General features: G+C 41.7%; 1 protein-coding gene across 1 annotated transcript in view; it reads left to right on the top strand.

Annotated features, from left to right (window-relative positions):
• The first annotated feature begins 8,180 nt into the window (after window positions 1-8,180).
• jupb (junction plakoglobin b) overlaps window positions 8,181-21,768 on the top strand; it is a 325,763-nt gene continuing 312,175 nt past the window's right edge. Inside the window, exon 1 of the mRNA XM_034190543.1 lies at window positions 8,181-8,272. The gene's annotated coding sequence lies outside the window, so the exon portion shown is untranslated. The remainder of the gene's footprint in view (window positions 8,273-21,768) is intronic.

Raw genomic sequence — 21,768 nt, 5'->3', positions numbered from 1 at the left:
AAATAAAAGGGTTGAGTTCTTCAAAAACCATTGAGGTCTAATATAAGGTTCTAAAAACATTATAGAAACTTTGCATAATTTATTACCACCCTTGAAAAATGTCAGCGACCTATTTTATAAACACTACCCAATCAAGAGCCTATGGATCCCCACGGGCAACACACTAGTTTAGTTGTAATGATCAAAATACACAATGAAGTGGCATAAAAGATTGTTACACTGCAAAATACCCCTTCATATTACAAAAGAATAAAATAACCTTAAAGCGTTCTTCAGGGCTAAAACAAAACTGCTTGCTTTTAGCGTGACTGATGATATGCAGATGTGTTCTTCAAACACAACAGAGTACTGTACATTACCATAACATGCAAATATCCCTGACTTACAGTTGTGCTCAAAAGTTTACATACCCTGGCAGAATATTTGATTGTTACTTTTTTTTTTTTTTTTTGGCCATTTTTCAGAGAAAACGAATGACAACACAAAAACTTTTTCTCCACTCATGGTTCATGGTTGCATGAAGCCATTTATTGTCAAACAACTGTCTTTACTCTTTTTAAATCATAATGACAACTGAAACTACCCAAATGATCTTCATCAAAAGTTTACATCCCCCTGTTCTTAATACCATCTGTTGCCCCCTTTAACATCAATACCAGCTTGGAGTCTTTTGTGGTAGTTCTGGACGAGGCTCTCTGATGGTGAAGCTGCCACTGAATATGTCTTGGACTTTATTTACATTGATTATATCAGGCTGGTTGGTCAGAAACTGTTGGACACAAATGCATGAAAAGACAGCTCTGGTTGTAAAAAGGCATTACTTGGGTGGATAGCAGAGGTCGGTATACTAGTAGGCAGTCCAGAAAAAGAAGCAATACAAAAATCATCAGGCTTAGGCGTGGTCGATCAAACAGGCAGGAGGTCATAAAACACAACAAGGCAGGCAGGACTATGGAACGCAAGAAACAGAGCTGGAAAGGGGCACAAGGCACATCAATCTGGCGAGGGACTAAATCACCCAGTGATCTTATATAAACCCAGGTGACGAGCTGCAAATCAGGAACAGGTGTGTGCGGAAAGCACCAGAACAAGGGTGTGGCCAGAGAAAGTGAAACACCCACCACCAAGAACCAAGAGACAGACGAGAGAAAGAGACAGACAGACCCAAACAGAAAAAAAAAACCTGCAAAAGAATAAACATACAAAAAAAATGAATAAGGAATAAAATAAACAGATGATGATGAACAAACCAAGCAGCTTTTGATATGGGCCATGCAGGCTGTCGCCCTGGGCGGCATTTATGGAGGGGCAGCACCGTGGGGACATGCACTTAAAAAAAAACATCTCCGCGGCAAAATGATTTTCTTGTCACTGTGTGGAAAATGGGCAAACTGGCGCCCCCTGCAGACAGCTGCAGCCGCTCCTGCTGGCTGAATCAGTGAGACGGTGAAAGAAAGGGGAGGGGCGTGCCGCACGCGGAGAGGACAGTTCACTTCTGGGTTTCTCTAATGGGAGGGACAAGTGTGGTGGGGGGGTTCGTAGGCTAAAGTCAGTTACAGCGCGACTTCTTTCCAAATAACTCACATCTCATTCGCAAAATTATAACTACACATACAGGCTTATAATTCCTGCACGTTTTCTGAATTGTGTGACATGTCCTGCCGCACACGGAGAGGATTCAGCTTTATCCCGAGCTGAGCGCAGCCGAATTCTCTCAGTGTGCAGCAGGACACACTGTGGACAGGCGCTGTCCTCCCATCTGCTCCCCTTTGGCTACATCCAGAACTCTGAGCCACATTTCTCTGCAGATCACACAGCAAACGAGGCAGGCAGCCAGTTTATACAATAAAAGGCCTTTGAAAGCAGAGAGATATAGTGTAAGAACGGGTTTGAATCTGCCCACTTGTGGAAAAAAGTCTGCAGAAAGGAGAGCCGTCTGTAAAGACGGCTTAGAACTTATGCTGTGTTCACATTACTAGCTGAAGTGACTGAATCTGACCATTTTTTCTGTGTCTGCAAGAGTGTCAATTTTCCAGCAGTTGGCAACTCTTTTTGTTGTCATGTACAATGACAAAATAATAATAATAATAATAACAATGATAATGAAATTTAAAATTAGGCATATCATCATAATTAAATGGTTTATTTAATGGAGAAAAATAATCATTTTTGATTTCATTGGCATGGGAACACTAGTAACATTTCAGTTTAGATTTTTGTTTGATCCACAGATGAAGACCAAACATTGAGAGGAAAAAAAGGCAGAACACTACATTATCAAATTTCTGTCAAACCGAAACCTTTTGCAGATTAGTTAATGCTATGTATAACCCCAATTCAAATGAAGTTGGGACGTTGTGTAAAATGTAAATAAAAACAGAATACAATGATTTGCAAATCCTCTTCAACCTATATTCAATTGAAAACACCACAAAGACAAGATATTTAATGTTCAAACTGATAAACTTTTTTGTTTTTATGTATATATTTGCTCATTTTGAAATGGATACCTGCAACATGTTTCAAAAAAGCTGGGACAGTGGTATGTTTCCCACTGTGTTACATCACCTTTCCTTCTAACAACACTCAATAAGCGTTTGGGAACTGAGGACACTAATTGTTGAAGCTTGATGTACGACTTCAGTTGCTCAACAGTCCGGGGTCTCTGTTGTCGTATTTTGCGCTTCATAACGCGCCACACATTTTCAATGGGTGACAGGTCTGGACTGCAGACCTGTCAAACATCAAGCTAAATATTTAGCTAAATGTTGAGACAAAAATGCACCTTAATCAAAGACCTAATTGTTCCTTCCTGAAAGACAGATTAATAAAGTTTAATGTAAGGCAGGTTTATTCAAACTTGCAATTCATGGATGTTTTGTTTTGGAGTAATATTGTAGCCTGCAGGCTTTTGATGTCAATTTCAAGTGCAATTTCAGGAGCACTTCTAAAATATTGATAATATAATAATAAAAAAAATGTTGTCTGTTTTTTTTTTTAGGTGGGGGGGGGGGGGCTCAGACAGAGTGTCACCCTGGAACAGAGGAATTTGCAGTTAGATGAATTGGTGCAAAGAAGCCTTGGTGGGTGCAGACAGGTGGCCGTGCCAGTGGAGCTGAGGAGTTGTGGGATCGCTGAGGAAGTTCAAGGTATCACGCGTGAAGCGCGGCTGTATTAGTAGCTGAGTAAGTTAAAAACTGCTGCATATGAGAATAGCAGGAAAAACAGCAGCTTCAAAAAGCAGACAAACATACGCTGCCGGGAATTAAGATGAGAACAAATTACTGAGCATGGGATCTCCAAAATGGCAACAGAGTGAAAAGGCACAAAATCAGAATAATGTGAGGCCAGGTTACCACGGGAGGTATGCTGACATTCTGGCTAAGTTTGAAGTGAAGAGCTGGAGTTTAAATACACAGGAGATGTTCACCTGCAGATCAGCTGCAGGTGTGACTGGTGATTGACAGCTCTCAGCTCCGCTGCACGCCGTCTGGAGAGACAGAGGAAAAAAAAAACACAAGTGCAGACAGGAAAGGAAACCAGGCAACCCATGACAGTGTGCCCTCTGCTAGCAAAACCTACATTACACTATATTATAGCAAAATAGACACTAATAGTACTTCTATCAATAGAAAGTGACATTTAGCAATAAAAATAAAATGGGGGCAACTATTTTATTCATCCTTATCATAGTGCCACATATGCTCATAATATGCTGCTGGTCTCCTCTACTGGCCTGTTACTGTTTCAGTTTGCCGAAATTGTCCCCAGTTTCATTTTACACCCCCCCCCCCCCAAAAAAAAAGACTACTCTGTTCTATTTTTTGCTTAAGAGTCCCTTACACAGGACTATGTCCTTAGAGAGTCCACTGCGTGCCACAAAAAAGTGTCAGAACATACAAGGGAGGCAAAAAGACCTTTTTGTGTAAGTTGCAGTGGGCTCATCGTATCATGGGGTTGTCTTTGTCTGTTGTCATGTCTTCATTTTCTGTTATGTGAGCCTCCCTGCTGCACGTCTGAGTCCGTATTCACCTGTCTCCCCGCTCCCTGTGTGTGTGTGTGTGTGTGGCCGTATCCCGGCTGTCTGTGGTGTGTATGGGTGACCGTGTCTGGCTTTCTGTCTGTGTCTGACGTTTGTCTGAGTGGGTGTCTCTGTCGTGTGGGTCCCATACGTTTAGGCGTGTCTCATGTGCAGTGTTTGTGTGTCCTTTGTGCTTCCATGCGTGAGCACGTTTGTTCCTGCTGTCTGTGTGTGTGTGTTCACTTGTGGTTGCCCCATCCCGTTTGTGCGTCTTGCAATTCTCCTCTGTGCGATCTCTGTCTTTGCCCATCTGGGATTCTGATTATTGATCTGGGTTGTGTATTTATAGTTATACATTATGGAATTCTTGGTTTTATTCTTTGTTTCTTATTTACTCACCTCTGGGGTTGTCTCATATTTCTGTTTATTTCTTAGTAGTTATTTTATTCACCTGTTGTTGTCTGTCTTATTTGTCAGTTTCATTTGTGGTCTAGTTATCTGTTGTTATCCGGTTATGTTTTCGTCCTCACGTTTCTGGCCACTTCTGTTTTGTTATCAATCTGTACCTGTGCCTCATCTAAGCTTTTTGCATTTAATGTGCCTCTTGCAGGTCGATTGCACATTGTTACGTTTATTTGTTCTTGTCCGTTGGTTTCCTGTGTTCCAACTGGCTCCTTGGTTACACTGTGTTGTACCTGGTTAGTTTTGTCTCATGGTTTTACAGCCTTTTTTTATAATCTTCTCACCGTCTCACCTGCTGATTTCCCTCAGTCCCATATGTCGAATGGACTTTGTATTTTAGTTGCTTCCGTCAGCACCTATGTTAGTGGATTTTGCTCACTGAGTGGCTATTAAAGTTTTGGATTTCTTTATACACTCATCCCCAGTGTCTGCGCTGCCTTGCATATTTGGGGTTCCAACATCAATTGTACATTGTTTCAGAGTTGTAGAGACCAAATTTCTTCATGATCTATGCATTCACCAAGTATCCTTTGTGCCTCCTCTGTGAGACTGTCAGCAACCAAGGAGTCTTGTGCATCCACTGAGCTTCCTTTGTGTTTCCTCTGTGCCACACTTGTGTGACCAATGGCATTCTTTGAGCATCTATTCAGTGGCATTTCTCCCTCCTAGTAGACCCCTGAGCATTTGTTTGGGCAACACTGGCTTCTGCTTTGGCACCATATGCATCTGGCTGTGTGTGTGTGTATATATATATATATATATATATATATATATATATATATATATAAAAGATAAGAAAAACCTTTATTCATCCTTCAATGGGGGAAATTTCAGTGTCACATCACAGCATACAACAGTAGGAGTAGCCAGAAGGGCATGCAATAAAACAAACAAGTATCTCTTAAAAACAAGAACAAAAAAGCACTGAGTGCCGGGTAAAGCTAATGCTACCATTGTTCAGTTCAATGCTGCACTGCCGGGATGTTATACACTGTCGATATATATAGTGAGAGAGAGAGAGAGAGAGAGAGAGAGAGAGAGAGAGAGAGAGAGAGAGAGAGAGAGAGAGAGAGAGAGAGAGAGAAAGAGAGAGAGACAGCTTTTCCATCACCCTTTACCTAGCTGTTGAAGAAACATTCCCTGTTTGACTTGTTGGACTCCACTGACTATGCTTGTTTTAGACACAACCTTAGAGCTGTGCTGCTGTCCAAGGCACAGAAAGAGCCTCAGGCTGCACCGCTGTCCACGTTACTGAAAGTGTTGAGTAAAAATGTTCACTGTTGGTTTATGCTACGCCACTGCGCGCCAGCACTCATCATGGCCACGCACGTCTGATCACATCTCCTCTCTTTAAAAAAAAAAAAGAAAGTAAAGAAAGAAACAAACCTGTGCATCAATAGCTTATCCACTGTTTACTTTTTGCTTTAGTGATTGATTGGTCAGATGAATTGCGTTTCTCATTCCATTTGCCTTTAGTAACCTATATTGTATATACAACAGTGCTTTATTATGAAATTTATTCATAAAAATCATTGAGCATCCATTGGTCAACCATGACGTCATCTGTGCTTCCTTTGAATGTCCTACAACATCTGCATCCCTTCTGTTTGTTTTGAATATACTCAAAATTCTTGGCAACCATTGTGTCATGTGTGCTTCCCCTGAGTGTGCCTTGTATGACCTAGGCATGTGCCGTACCTTCTTTGAGCTTCCTCCCACATTTTCTGGTTCACAAGGGACTTCATCCCTGTGTAAGAGGGTTTTTATCAGCTGCCACTCTTCTCTGAGCTGAAGGCTGAGGTGGTGGTACCCTCTGCATGCACCCTGGTTCATCACTGTCATCTCGCATGACGTAGGCCTGGTCAGCTCTGTTGCACTCCTTGCTGCAGTATCAGCGAGCAGCGAACAGCCATCAGTCCACTGTACCGTGTTACGTAAGAGAGCAGCATGTTTGGCTTTCTATGTGGAACCTGTAGCTGCAGGTTCCAGTCTCAGACATTTTTTCAGAGCCTGTAACATTAAAAAAACACACCACATGTGGAGAAGCATACTGGATATGTACCTTAAATTTAGCTTGTTTGTTAGAATAAACACAGCAGGTACTTATACTGTACCTACCCTTTCTGGGTTTAGTTTATTTATGGCTGCAGTGTATATTTTTTAATATATATTTTTTGTATAATATGTGTATTCACTGTTTCATAGTTGTGAATCTTGTGCCATCTCAAGGTTCCTGACTCACACGAGAGCTCAGTCTCAGCAAAGTTCCGGTTCAGGGCACAATGTAAACATACCTTGTGAAGTATGGACAAAAGACAACATTGGGGCAGAAGTCCATCACAGGTGCTACACCTCCTCTAGATAACCCTCTCAACTTGGGAGAATGTGTCATCATCATCATCATCATCGCTCGTGAACTTGCTGGATCAATGCCCATTTGCCTGTTTTCACTCTCAACTCTGAAGAATATTGAAGATTAGGCTTTTTGTCTTTGCACCTTTATTGAAAAATTGTATTTTTTGTGGCCCAGTGAGTGTCCTTCTGCTACACACCATTGTCCTACCACAGAGAAGAACCGGACAGTCTGACTGTGCTAAAATGTGGGGAAACTTCCCTTTTGCAAAATAATGGAGTGGTATCTAGTGGAACACACAATAAGTGACCTACCGCCCCAAAAACTAAATCAAAATGGTTTCATATGCTGCCAACCATCACGTATAACACCTTGAATAGATCCTTGTCATTTGAATGGTGGTTTGTATGTCACGTGATATGGATTATTCGTACCATTTGCCATTGTTTTCTATTTACTTGGTTCTACTTAGCATGCAATTTTGGTTCTATACATTTTGTGTTATTGCACGCCACTGCAACCACCACATGCGCTCACACTAGCGGCAACGGCGCTTAGCTTAAAAACAAACATGGCGGGGTTTGTTTTTACACATATCAGCTACGGACTACATTATCAGGACTGTTTTTGAACCATCTGTTTTTGCAAGTTGACTGAGAACAATTTTGGATGGGATAAGATTACTATTTAAAGTTCATGTTGTACTGTTTGGAACCTCTTAAAGCCAAAGGACCAATGACCCACATCAAATTGTAAGTTTCCTTTCTCTTGTTTATAGATTAATAAAATATCAAATGACAAGGATCTATTTTAGGCATTATATAAAACAAATGGAAAGAATATTTCATGCGGTAAAGATGGTGTAAAAATGTTTTTTTTCCCCATTATACTCAAACATTCATTATTTGTATAATAGCCCATATGCTAGCTACACCAGCAGAAAGCTGCTGTAATTTGACTGTGCCGCGAAAATAGAAAGCGGTACTGTGATATGTGACAGTACTGTGAAAACGGACCACCGGACTCCTGTGAAGATAATACCGTGAAAATAATTCAGCGTCTAAAAGAAAATACAGACTTGTTTTTGGTTTGACTGCAGAGTGAGACGTCTGTCCACCGACGGTGCAGCTTCTGATTGGTTCCGGTGTCGTCTCTATGGTTCCGTCAAAACGAGAGAGAGAGAGAGAGAGAGAGAGAGAGAGAGAGAGAGAGGCGGGTAAAAGAAGACCACAGAGATGTTTTGGGTTTGACTGCAGAGTGAGACGTCTGTCCGCTGATGCTGCAGCTTCTGATTGGCTCCATGAACTCGTCGGTCGCTCAGAGACGCTCACAGACAGACACACGGTTAGCTGGACACTGGATCCACGTTCTGTTGGATTTTTGTGATAAAAGGTGAATCGTTGCTGTTGTGAGGACACACTGTGCACGAAGACAAGGTAAGAAAAACAACGTGTTTCATGAAGAGAAAGCGAGCAGCAGCAGCGTCATAGAGACGTCTGTCTGTGTTCCCCAGTCTGTCTGTCTCTGTGTGTGTCCTCAGTCTGTCTGTTGGCATTCGTTCTCTTTCTGTTGGGACATCCCTCTTGTCTGTCATCACTTGTCTCAGTCTGTGGACATTCCTCTTTTTTTCTGTGAGCTTTCATCCTCGCTGCCTGAGAACATCCCTGACCTGTGAGGGTTCTTCTGCTCCGTCAGCTTTAGTCCTGTCTCTGGACATGTCTCCCTTTTTATTCTGTGATCCATCCTTGTGTCTGGCCGTCAGCTTTAGTCCTGTCTCTGGACATGTCTCCCTTTTTATTCTGTGATCCATCCTTGTGTCTGTCCGTCAGCTTTAGTCCTGTCTCTGGACATGTCTCCCTTTTTATTCTGTGATCCATCCTTGTGTCTGGCCGTCAGCTTTAGTCCTGTCTCTGGACAGGTTTCCTTTTTTTGTCTGTGATCCATCTTCGTGTCTGTCCGTCAGCTTTAGTCCTGTCTCTACATGTCTCCCTTTTTATTCTGTGATCCATCTTCGTGTCTGTCCATCAGCTTTAACCCTGTCTCTACATGTCTCCCTTTTTATTCTGTGATCCATCCTTGTTTCTGTCCGTCAGCTTTAATCCTGTCTCTGGACATGTCTCCCTTTTTGTCTGTGATCCATCTTCGTGTCTGTCCGTCAGCTTTAATCCTGTCTCTGGACATGTCTCCCTTTTTGTCTGTGATCCAGCTTCGTGTCTGTCCGTCAGCTTTAGTCCTGTCTCTGGACATGTCTCCCTTTTTATTCTGTGATCCATCCTTGTGTCTGTCCGTCAGCTTTAGTCCTGTCTCTGGACATGTCTCCCTTTTTATTCTGTGATCCATCCTTGTGTCTGGCCGTCAGCTTTAGTCCTGTCTCTGGACAGGTTTCCTTTTTTGTCTGTGATCCATCTTCGTGTCTGTCCGTCAGCTTTAGTCCTGTCTCTACATGTCTCCCTTTTTTTCTGTGATCCATCTTCGTGTCTGTCCATCAGCTTTAACCCTGTCTCTACATGTCTCCCTTTTTATTCTGTGATCCATCCTTGTTTCTGTCCGTCAGCTTTAATCCTGTCTCTGGACATGTCTCCCTTTTTGTCTGTGATCCATCTTTGTGTCTGTCCGTCAGCTTTAATCCTGTCTCTGGACATGTCTCCCTTTTTGTCTGTGATCCAGCTTCGTGTCTGTCCGTCAGCTTTAGTCCTGTCTCTGGACATGTCTCCCTTTTTATTCTGTGATCCATCCTTGTGTCTGTCCGTCAGCTTTAGTCCTGTCTCTGGACATGTCTCCCTTTTTATTCTGTGATCCATCCTTGTGTCTGTCCATCAGCTTTAGTCCTGTCTCTGGACATGTCTCCCTTTTTATTCTGTGATCCATCCTTGTTTCTGTCCGTCAGCGTTAATCCTGTCTCTGGACATGTCTCCCTTTTTGTCTGTGATCCATCTTCGTGTCTGTCCGTCAGCTTTAGTCCTGTCTCTGGACATGTCTCCCTTTTTGTCTGATCCATCTTCGTGTCTGTCCGTCAGCTTTAGTCCTGTCGCTGGACATGTCTCCCTTTTTGTCTGTGATCCATCCTTTTTTCTGTCTGTCAGCTTTAATCCTGTCTCTGGACATGTCTCCCTTTTTGTCTGTGATCCATCTTCTTGTCTGTCCATCAGCTTTAGTCCTGTCTCTGGACATGTCTCCATTTTTATTCTGTGATCCATCCTTGTGTCTGTCCATCAGCTTTAATCCTGTCTCTGGACATGTATCCCTTTTTGTCTGTGATCCATCTTTGTGTCTGTCCGTCAGCTTTAGTCCTGTCTCTGGACGTGTCTCCCTTTTCATTCTGTGATCCATCCTCATGTGTGTCTGTCAGCTTTAGTTCTGTCTCTGGACAGGTTTCCTTTTTTTGTCTGTGATCCATCCTTGTGTCTGTCTGTCACCTTTAATCCTGTCTCTGGACACCTCTTCCTTTTTGTCTGTGAGCCATCCTTGTGTCTGTCCATCATCTTTAATCTTGTCTTTGGGCATGTCTCCTTTTTGTCTGTAAACCTTCCTCATATCTATCTATTAGCTTTGACCATGTCTCCTCTTTGTCTGTGAGCCATCCTCATGTCTATCCGTTAGTTTTAATCCTGTCTCTGGACATGTCTTCTTTTTTGTCTTTGATTCATCCTCGTGTCTGTCTGTCAGCTTTAATCCTGTCTTTTGGCATGTCTCCCTTTTTGTCTGTGACTCATCCTTGTGTTTGTCTCTTAGCTTTAATCCTGTCTTTGGACATGTCTCCTTTTTGTCTGTAAACCTTCCTCGTCTCTGTCTATTAGCTTTGACCATGTCTCCTTTTTGTCTGTGAGCCATCCTCGTGTCTGTCTGTTAGCTTTAATCCTGTCTCTGGACATGTCTTCTTTTTGTCTGTAAACCTTCCTTCTCTCTGTCAATAGCAGACTGCTATTGGCTAGTGACTAAACAATTACTCTAATTAGCACCTATTGTGCTCTAGTTAGCACCCTCCTAATGACAGGGCAACTGTCCCTCCTAACGATGGGACTGATGCCTCTCCTGATGGCTTTCCTGACGACTCTCCTAATGATGTGAATGACTCATTACCATGAACAAAAGACTGAAACTGCTTTGACCTGAGTACCCCATTGTAAACAGGGGACAAAGCGTGTCTCAGACCCCCTCCCCGGTTAAGGCTGGGTTTCAACTGTTTCACATACAATGTCTCCTTCACCCCTCTCTCAAACCATTTCTTCCCTCTGGCTAAGATTTTAACTTCCTTGTCCTCAAACGTGTGGTTAGTGTCTTTAAGGTGGAGATGAACTGCAGACTGAGGTCCACTGGCGCCCTCTCTGCAGTGCTGGTATAGCCTTTTGTGTAACGGCTGCTTAGTCTCACCTATGTAGTGTTTGTTACAGTTTTCCTGACATCTGATAGAATACACTACATTGCTCTGTTTGTAACTAGGGATCCTGTCCTTAAGGTGAACTAATTTCTGTCTCAAGGTGTTAACAGGTTTAAAGTAAACTGGGATTTTGTACTGTCTGAAGTTCCTCTGTAGTTTTTCCCCTACTCCTGCTATATAAGGGAGAGACACTCCTCTTCTTCTTGTCTCTGTCTCCTGTCTGTCTGGTCTCTTTGTTCTTTGGGACTTCTGCACTTTATCCAGGGACCATCGTGGGTACCCACATACTGTGAGGGCTTTCCGGACAAGTTGTTGTTCTTTAGCCCTTCCCTCTGTAGCTGTGGGCACCTATAGGGCTCTGTGTTGAAGCGTCCTGATCACCCCGAGCTTGTGTTCAAGGGGGTGGTTTGAGCCAAAGAGCAGATATTGGTCATTATTATCACTTTACCAGGGCGTTGCTAGGCCGGTATCGTAGATTTACGTCGACGCTACCTGACTATACCCGCACGCTGTGCGTAAACAAATGACGTCATAGCGCGCAGCCCAAGAACTGTCCACAGAGGGGAAAAAAAAACTGTCCGCAGAGGAAAAGATGAAAAGACGAGAACTGTGTTTTGGTCCCAATATGGATATTCCGGATGATTTTCTCATGGATAGTACGACAGTGAACAGCAGCTAAAGCAGCCAGCTTGATGAGGACGCACTGCCGAATTTGGAGAGTAGTGCGCGCCAGCCGACACAACAAAAGTTGAAGTGAGCCAACTTTTTATGTACGCATTATGTGTTGTGTATCTCAGTAAGTGATAATAATGCAAATAACATGCTGCTGTTGTGCGTTATGCATTTTCTGAGTCCCTCCATCCATGCCGTCGCCCACAATGACAGATATTCACCCTCGTCTAACAATGACAGATATTCACCCTCGTCTAACTCGGACAAATATCTGTCATTTTGGGCGACTGGCCATGGACGTCGGGCCTCTGAAGATGCATACCGCCCTTCAAAAGCATGTTATTGTATTAGTGTGAGTGGGTTTTCTGTAAACCCGTCTGGAGCTGTCTGTTCTCTCCAATCGTAACATCACAGTCCAAGAAGGCTAAATGGTTGTTTCTGGCATACACAGAGGTGACGTGTGGGCAGGCTCGAGGATAGAAGACGTCTGTCCTGAGAAGAGCCGGAACCACACAATTTCCGCCGCCCCAGAACCTGGTGAATACTGGAGCCGCCAAGTCCCGAATTCCCAGGTGATCACCGTCCCCGACTGTCGGATCTGGTACTGCTGGCGAAGAACAAAGACAGTCAAGTGTGGGTGTGTGTACACCCAGTAACAACAACGGTGGGAATGCCACCTCCACCTCTCACTCAACACGTTGCAGTGGTCTCAGAGGAAAAGGAGCGCCGTCATGCACAGCCTCCACCAAAACGACCGGTTCTCCTGCAAACACTCACAATCACAGATTTATAAATCTCAAAAAAAGGCTGAGAGTAGTACCTCCTATGAAGTATGATATCTCGGCAACGAGGTGGAGATGACGTCTGGTCTTTATGGAGTGAGATGATGTTGAGTAGATGGGTGACAGCTGTCAAGAGGTAATGAGCGACAGCTGTCACCCCCGGCTGTGTCCATGGCGGCAGCGCCCTCTCGTGCCTGAAGCCCGCACTTCAGGCAGGGCGCCCTCTGGTGGTGGGCCAGCAGTACCTCCTCTTCTGGCGGCCCACACAACACTACGGGCACTTATTATGTCCTTTGATCATATTGTATGAAAAACAGAAAAAAGGGGAAATTTCACACTTTTATAGTTATCTTTACAATGAAAGTGTGTTAAGAAATTTGTTCTAGTAGTCTATGATGACTTTTTCACCTTTTTTCAGCATCATTATATGCAAATATTGCCGTTTTGTGCTTGTCCCACACCCAGACTTTTGATCTTCAATGATAAAAATGAATGGTAAAGAAACGTTTTTTCTAATGTTTTAAAATATCTCTGAATAAAATATCAGTAAAATAATCAAAACATAATTAAGGTATTCAATGTCATACAACTGTTGTGACTTTTTTAAACAAAATGTAGTTGTCCCACACTATTGCCGTAATTTCCACCACAACACATAATGTCCCTTTAAACAGTTTGTATGAAAGATTGTTTGGGTAGTTTCTATGGAGATAAACAGTGACATCAGAGCACATGTATATAGCGCCAAATCACAACAAACAGTTGCCCCAAGGCGCTTTATATTGTAAGGCAATGGTGTGGTGGAAATTACATTTACAAGGCCAATAGTGCCCGTAGTTAAAGAATCACCCACATATTCAAAAAGGAATGGGAAGAAGTATAGATTTATTAGTCCCATCCCTTTACTCTGAACTTACAATACAACTTATATCATCATTCGGTTCCTTGGTTACAGGATCCGAATAATGATATAAGTGACCGAATGAAAATAATCGTGCTTACATTCCTTATGTAAGCGCGATTCCTCCTTTTTTGTCTGTCCACATCTTCACTTCAACTTCATCTTGTTTGCTCTGTGGCCATTTTTTTCTCTCTGTTTAGGGACATTCATACCTTCTGTCTCTTCATTTTTGTCCTGTGCATTCTTCTGTCTGTGGAGGTTATTCCCTCGTCTTTTGGCAGTCCCACAAATCCTGTAAATTCCTCATAGAGAGATTATTTACACTAGCTTGGATGTAAAACTGGGTGTTTCTGTTCAAGATGTACTTACTTGAAGCAGCAATAACAGAAGACCTAAAACGGAACCAGTAGGTAGCCCGTACTTCATGGCTGACAGTTTGGAAATATGTATCTTTAGTGTTCTCACCACATCCTGATAGGATTGGATAAATGTTATGCTGGTCGTGTAGGGCTGCCCAATTTGAAGAAGGCCATATTGCAGTTGTATTATTCTGACTGCTATATGATACATGTATGATTTTTGTAATTTTATAGTCAGGTCCATCAATATTTAGACAGTGGAACTGAAATGAAACAGTCGAGATGTTCTTGCAGACTTTCAAGAAAGTCTTGTGAGGAGTAGCAGCTGTGTACAGCTTGTACTCGGCAGACAGCTTGTTTGGACTGTGTGGGACAGCCATCACAGAAGAGGATGGCTAGGCTAAGGTAAGGCTAACTGCATAATTCCATTTAGTGCCCTAAACATGCCCGTTTCACTCTGCAGTGAAGCGGCCTGTGCATCTGTGCATTTCGCATGATAGTTTCACCACATTGTTTATTGGTTAGCTAAAATTACAAATTTCTCCAAAAATATTTGTCCTATCAACAATTTCAATTAAATTTTTCAATTTATTTTCATTTATATAACACCAAATCACAATAGAATTGCCTCAAGGCACTTCACACAAGTAAGGTCTAACCTTGCTAAACCCCAGAGCAGCAGTGGTAAGGAAAAACCGTGAGTTTGTCAATCTGTTTTTGCTGCATTTGTTCATAGATTCATATAATATAGATTTGGCACTGTGTCATCTGCTGGTCTTGGTCCATTGTGTTTTATCACATCCAGCGTCAACTGTCATCTACCAGGAGGTTTTGGAGCACTACATTCTTCCATCTGCTGACAGGCTTCATGGAGATGCTGATTTCCTCTTCCAGCAGGTCTTGGCACCTGCCCACAGTACCAAAACTACTAGTAACTGATTTGCTGACCATAGCAGTACTGTGCTCGATTGTCCCCATATAGACAATCCCTCATAGGATTCTCTATGGGGCATTGTCAAGAGGCATATTAGAAACACCAGAAACAACGATCCAGACAACCTGAAGGCTGCTGTCAAAGCAACCTGGACTTCCAGAACACATCAGCAGGTCCACAGGCTGATCGCCTTAACACCGCATTGATGCAAGAATTAATTCAACAGGAGCTAAGAGCAGAAATGAACATACTTTTCAGAAGCTAGACATTTCTGTATTATAAAGCCTTTTTTAAAAAAACTGATCTGATTAAATAGTCTAATATTTTGAGATATGCATTTTCTATTTTTTTTGGAGCTGTAGGCCATAATTATCTAAATTAAAATACCTCTCTGAAACACCTGACAAAATTATTGACGTTTTTCATGATATTATACTTTTTGAAATGCACCTGGATGTCTGTGTGTGTGTATACACACACACACACACACACACACACACACACATTATATATATAAACAGTGGGCAAAATAAGTATTGAACATCTCACCATTTGTATTCGTAAAGGTTTTACTGACATGAAATTTTCACCAGATGTCAGTGACAACCCAAGTAATCCACACATACAAAGAAATCAAAACAAATAAGTGCAGAAATCAGATTATGTGAAATGAAATAACACAGGGGAAAAGTATTGAACAGACTTACTGAAATTTATTTACGCTCGTAGTACTTCGTACAAAAGCCTTTGTTGATAATGAAGTTTCAAGATGCCTCCTGTGTGGAGAACCTACTCTCATGCATTGCTCAGGTGTGATTTTGGTCCATTCTTCCACACAAACAGTCTGGAGTTATCGTGATAACTGCATTTGTTATGATGTCAGTGTATGGTCACTGGAGGGGTGGTGCATGCATGTTGTAAATGCAGCTTTTGTGGAAAAAAACAGCCTTGTGTGGGGCTGTGGAGTGCAGCTTTTCCACAAAAGCAGCATTGATAAATCTACTGTTCACGCTGTTGATAAATGATGGAAATTCTGATCTAATCTGATAAGCATCAGCCTGATAAAGGCAATTTTTTGATGAGTCAGTTATCTTCATTCACGTAAAAAAAGTGCTTGCATCCTCTTTGTATGTGATGAGTGAGCAGCCATGGTATCAAAACACAACGCCATGCCTTTTTAAAAATACACAAACACACAAGTTCACTTTAAATATGGAATAAGTCTTTTTTCTATGATCAACGATGCATCCATCTCACTGTTTCATCGCGTGGGATCGATAAGAACAGCCAGTGAACCCTCTTTATCGTCTTGAGTGTTCTGTAGCTGCACACGGTGCAGGAGCAGACCCACAGGAGTGAGGGGTGTAACTCCCCCCCCTTAAAGATCAATTTTTGTAGCCATGTTAAACCTCAAGCAACCAAGTGGGATCATTTATGACCCTGGGCATATATTTTTGTGCATCATTTTTCTAATTTTAATTGGAAAAAAGTTTCCTACCATGAGTTTGTCGATTTGTTTGTCCTGCATTTGTTCATAGAATTTGGCAAAAATCGGCCGATCCGTGTGGCAAATATAATCCTAACTTGTGCGGTGTCATTTATGACTCCAGGGAGCTCTATGAGATTTTCAAATTATAGTTTCAGATGGTATTGTAATTAAAAACACCACACTGATGCAAGAATTCATTCAACAGGAACCATAACCAAGTACTAAGAGCATAAATGAACATACCTTTCAGAAGATAGACATTTTGTAGCCACAGAGGCTACAAAGTGAAAAATATTAACAAAGGGCAGCAAATCACAAAAAAGACAAAAACATGGAACGTGATCAGGTACTTACACGCAGGGAACACAAAGAACCACAGCAAAAGGCAAGAACTCAGAAGCAAGACTACAATGGACCACCACCACTGACAGACAGGTGAGGAAGTCCTTCAGTAACAGGTGAGAAAGACAGCAGGTGGGGAGATAAGGAGAGGGCGGAGCGTGCAGAGACATAAATAACTGAACAGACAATACCTAGTGAAAGAAATTTATCATGACCATAAAAAGAACTACAGCAGGAGAGAACAGAGAGGGGAGAGAATGATCAACCATAACTGAAGTGAAGAGAAAATCACAAAACCATGAGGCAACATAGAACTAAGAAGTGCCAGAGTGAAAGAACAACATAAAAATATAAGGAAGTGAACAGAATATAAAGACTAATAATAATCAATACAGAAAAGCAAACTGAAAACTCAACATGCAAAAGAGTGCAAAAAGAAGACACACTACACTACAGACAGGGGCGAATACAAGGGTGGAACAGGAGGGGCCAGACCACCGACAGAAGAACAGACAAACCAATACAGGACAGAAGACTAAATGAACACATACTCAAGACGTAAAGAAAGAAACAACTGAATACATACAGAATATGAAAATACTGAAAGAATTCAAAATTCAAACAACTGAAACCCCCCAAAATAAGAAAAAACCCTAAAACCTCCACCAAACGGGAGGGCGGGATCCCAGCAGAATGTATTCATTAAAGATAAATATAGAGGGTAATTAATACTCACACGGGTCATTTTACACCATTAGTGCTCATTTGGCTTGACTGCACCTCGTCACAAAACCCGCTGCCATGGGACAAGTCAGCATTAAGCATTTTCAGGACAAGTGGGTCTCTCATTCCCTGAAAAAGCTTTAATGTCTGGCCCTGATATATGCTAGTTTAAAGACGTTAATTGTGAGTTTTTTTGAATTGTGAGTTGAAATCCTGTGAATAAACATTGTCTGAGCAGCTGTTCATTTTGAGCTGATGCTGGTTGTCTGCACTGATGTCTGAATATACAGACAGTCCAACTGTCAACCCCACTAAGGTCCTAAATCTTGGTCTCATTAACGTAAGATCACTGTTCTCAAGATCGTTGTTGATTGATTGTTGATTATGAATCATCACTTAGATATGATTGGGTTATGTGAAACCTGACTTAAACCTACAGCTGTCCTCCCCTTAAATGAGGCCTGCCCACCAGTGTACACTTTTAGTCACGTCCCTCGTGATGCGAAGCAAAGCGGGGGTGTTGCTCTTATTTATAAATCTAGGTTATCAGTCTATTAGCTGTTGGGGGTCACAAATATAATTTGTTTGAACATCTGATTTTCCGCTCTGCTCACCATGCTACATATTGCCAAGAATAAAAATGAGCTGTATTACTTTGTCACTGTATATAGGCCCCCTGGCCCATACTCTGAATTCTTAGATAAATTTGGTGCGTTCATTTCTAACTTGTCAGCGAGTGCAAGATAACATTCTGATTATTGGTGACCTCAACATTCATATAAATAAGTCTTCTGATCCCCTCTGCAAATTATTTATGGAAATTATGGATGTATTAGGATAGTAATGCATTCAGGATTTGACACACATTAGTGGAAAAACCCTGGATTTGATTCTTGCACGTGGTATTGCTGTCACAGATATTGACATCATGCCTCTTGCATCGGTGGTCTCTGATCATTCACTTATTAGGTTTACCTCTTTGCTGCTGTGTTTAGTGGAACAACAACCTTATTTATCACTGCGGCGATGCATCAACTCCTCAACTACAACTGAACTCCAAAGCTAAACTGCCTGATATCTTAGCTTCATGGTTGGAAAATGCCCAATCAGTAGACAGTCTTGTGGATAGTTTTAACTCAGTGCTCAGAACACTTGACATGATGTGCCACCTTGCACCACTCCCCCCCCCCCCCCCCCCCCAAATGCAGTCATCTTGGTTCATTGACTACTTGTGTGACCTCAAGCATAAGGCTAGAGGTCTATAACGAAAATGCTGTAGTTCAAAATGAGAAGTATTCCACCGTACGTGGTACGATGCTATCTTAGACTATAAGCATGCACCACTGGCTACAAAGCGGACCTATTACTCTGATTTGATCAACAAAAACAAGCATAACTCAAAGTTCTTGTTCGACATGGTGGCAACACTTATTCCTAAAACCACCTGTGAGTCACTCTCCTTTTACAGCACAAAATTTCTTTAATTATTTCAAAAACAAAATAGATGACATTAGGTTAAACATATCCCAGCATGCCTTAACCGAGTCACTACACCCTGCTATTGAGGTGTGTGCCATCACTGAGATATTACCTAGATTTATAAAATTTGATCGTATCTCTGTGCTGATGAAACTCGTAACATCTACAAAAATCACAACCTGTTTATTTGATCCTATACCAACAAAGCCCCTCTTATTTATTATTTATATTAATCACTTGGGTCTAAATGTGTCCGATGCAAATGTGCATTTCTATGCTGATGACACAGTTATTTACAGTTGTGGACCAACTCTTGTTCAGGCTGTAGAATATTTGCAGAAAGCTTTTGTAGCTGTTCAGCACTCTCTAATACACTTGAAACTTGTTCTTAATGCTGAAAAAACAAAGCTTATGTTATTCTCTAACTGCAAAAAGCCTCAAATGGTACCCACTGTGTCCACTCTTGAGGGCAGCGAAATACAGGTGGTTCATATGTATAAATATTTAGGTGTCTTGATTGATGATTCACTCACTTTCAAGCCACATATAGAAAATCTTGTTAAGAAGCTGAAGGTAAAAATTGGTTTTTATTTTCGTAATAAGTGTTTTTCTTTTAATGTGAAAAAGCGTCTTGTCGCTGCAACATTTGTATCTGTGTTGGATTATGGAGATCTTCTCTACATGAATGCTGGTCCTCAATGTTTACAAACAATTGATACTGTTTATCATGCTGCCTTGAGGTTCATTACGAACTGTAAAATGTCTACTCACCACTGAATTATACACTCGAGTAGGATGGTCTGCTCTGGCCACTTGAAGGGCTAGTCATCTCTACACTTTTATTTATAAGGCAATTTTGGGATTGCTGCCTTCATACATTTGTTCGTTAATTACTCTGAGAAATGTTGAATCCTATTCTCTTCGTTCGAAAGAGTATTTGTTGCTTTCTGTCCCCTTTGCTCGGACGGAATTGGGCAAAAGAGCCTTTGTTTATTCTGCACCTTATGTGTGGAACATGCTACAGAAAGACTGGAAACTAACTGAATTAATTTCTTTGAGCACTTTTAAATCCAAACTAAGAGTTACTGAGGCCAATTGTACTATATGCACTTGTTTCTCATAATGTGTTTATAACTTCTGTGTTTTTATTGTATAAATATGTAACTGTATTTTGTGTTTGCTGCTGCCATTTTGGCCAGGACTCCCTTGAAAAAGAGGTTTTTAATCTCAATGGGATATTTTCTGGTTAAATAAAGGTTAGAAAGAAAGAAAACTGTTTAAGGACCTGTGGCCCACTCTTGGGCCAATTGTGCTGGAAATTATTAATCTCTCATTAACTTCTGGATCTGTTCCTAAATGTTTCAAATCTGCAGTGATTAAACCATAACTTAAGAAACCTAATCTTGACCCTAGTATATTGAAAAACTATCGGCCGATATCAAATCTATCATTTTGCTCTAAAATTCTGGAAAAAGTGGTTTCACGGCAGCTCATGGACCACCTTACTGAGAATAATCCGTTTTAGGCCCCTCCTTTTCTACCTTTATATAGCACACCTTGGACACATATTGTTGTGTTTTGGGATTACCTTTCATTGCTATGCTGATGATACTCAGTTATATATGGTGATAACTGCTGGTAATCTCATCCACATAAAATCCTTAGAAGATTGCCTTGCATCAGTGAAAAGCTGGATGTCTAGCAATTTCCTTCTTTTAAACTCTGATAAGACTGAAATGATGGTTCTTGGTCCAGTGAGACATCAACATCAATTTGACCAGTTAACACTTAGCCAAGGCTTGTGTGCCATACATCACATTGACAAAGTGAGGAACCTTGGGGTAATGTTTGATCCTAAGTTGTAGGATCTTTGACCTCCACATTAGAGATATTACGAGGACTGCCTTCTTCCTCCTACGAAATAAGATAAGACTTTATTGATCTCACAGTGGAGAAATTCACAATATTGTGAAGATTCGTCCCATCCTAATGCTGAGACCCTGATTCATGCATTTGTTGCTTCCAGATTGGACTACTGCAATGTTCTATTTTCTGGTTTACCGCAGTCCAGCATTAGGGGTCTCCAGTTGGTTGAAAATACTGCCGCTAGAGTGTTGGCACGACGCAGAAAGTTTGACCACATTACACCCATCTTGGCATCTCTTCACTGGCTTCCTGTCCCTGTGAGATCAGATTTTAAGGTTCTGTTAATAGCCTATAAAATTGTTCACAGACTGGCACCTCCCTACTTAGCTGACCTGTTTAAACCCTACGTACTGGCCCGGGCTCTGCGTTCTCAGGGTCCAGGACGACTTTGTGTCTCTAGAGTGAATAAAAAGTCTGCGGGTCACAGAGCTTTCTCTTATTGTGCTCCTGTTCTGTGGAATGATCTCCCTGCGTCAGTAAAACTGTCAGATTCTGTAGAGACTTTCAAGTCCAGACTTAAGACGCATTTATTTTCCGTTTTGTATGGCTAGTATGCTGGCTTGTATGGTACTATGCTTTTTACACTTTTAAATTCCTTTTATTAGTAAAGAGAGCAGGCCGCAGCCTAAACTTTATCTAAAGTCTGGTTCTTTTCGTGAAGCTTAGGGCTAGTGGCCGGAGATCATCTTAGTATTTCTTCTGTTTTTCTTGCTTAATGCTGACAAATTATACAGGATTTGTTGTTTTTCTGCTGTCTGATTCTGTTTTTTCTCTCTGTTTGAGGTGTGGGTCCATCCAGAGGTGGGAGTGGGTGTCTTCTTCTGCAAGCCTCCCATCCTGTGCACTAGTGTAGATGCCCAAAATTTCCTGTATATTCGTTTTGTAAATTCTGTCGGTAGCATGGCCCAAGCAGAGGGTCACCCCTTTGCGTCTGGTCTGCTTGAGGT

This window comes from Thalassophryne amazonica, chromosome 16, assembly GCF_902500255.1.
Source record: "Thalassophryne amazonica chromosome 16, fThaAma1.1, whole genome shotgun sequence".
Taxonomy (NCBI): Eukaryota; Metazoa; Chordata; class Actinopteri; order Batrachoidiformes; family Batrachoididae; genus Thalassophryne; species Thalassophryne amazonica.
Note: the sequence above shows the minus strand (reverse complement) of the source record. Positions and strands in the feature narration are given on the sequence as shown.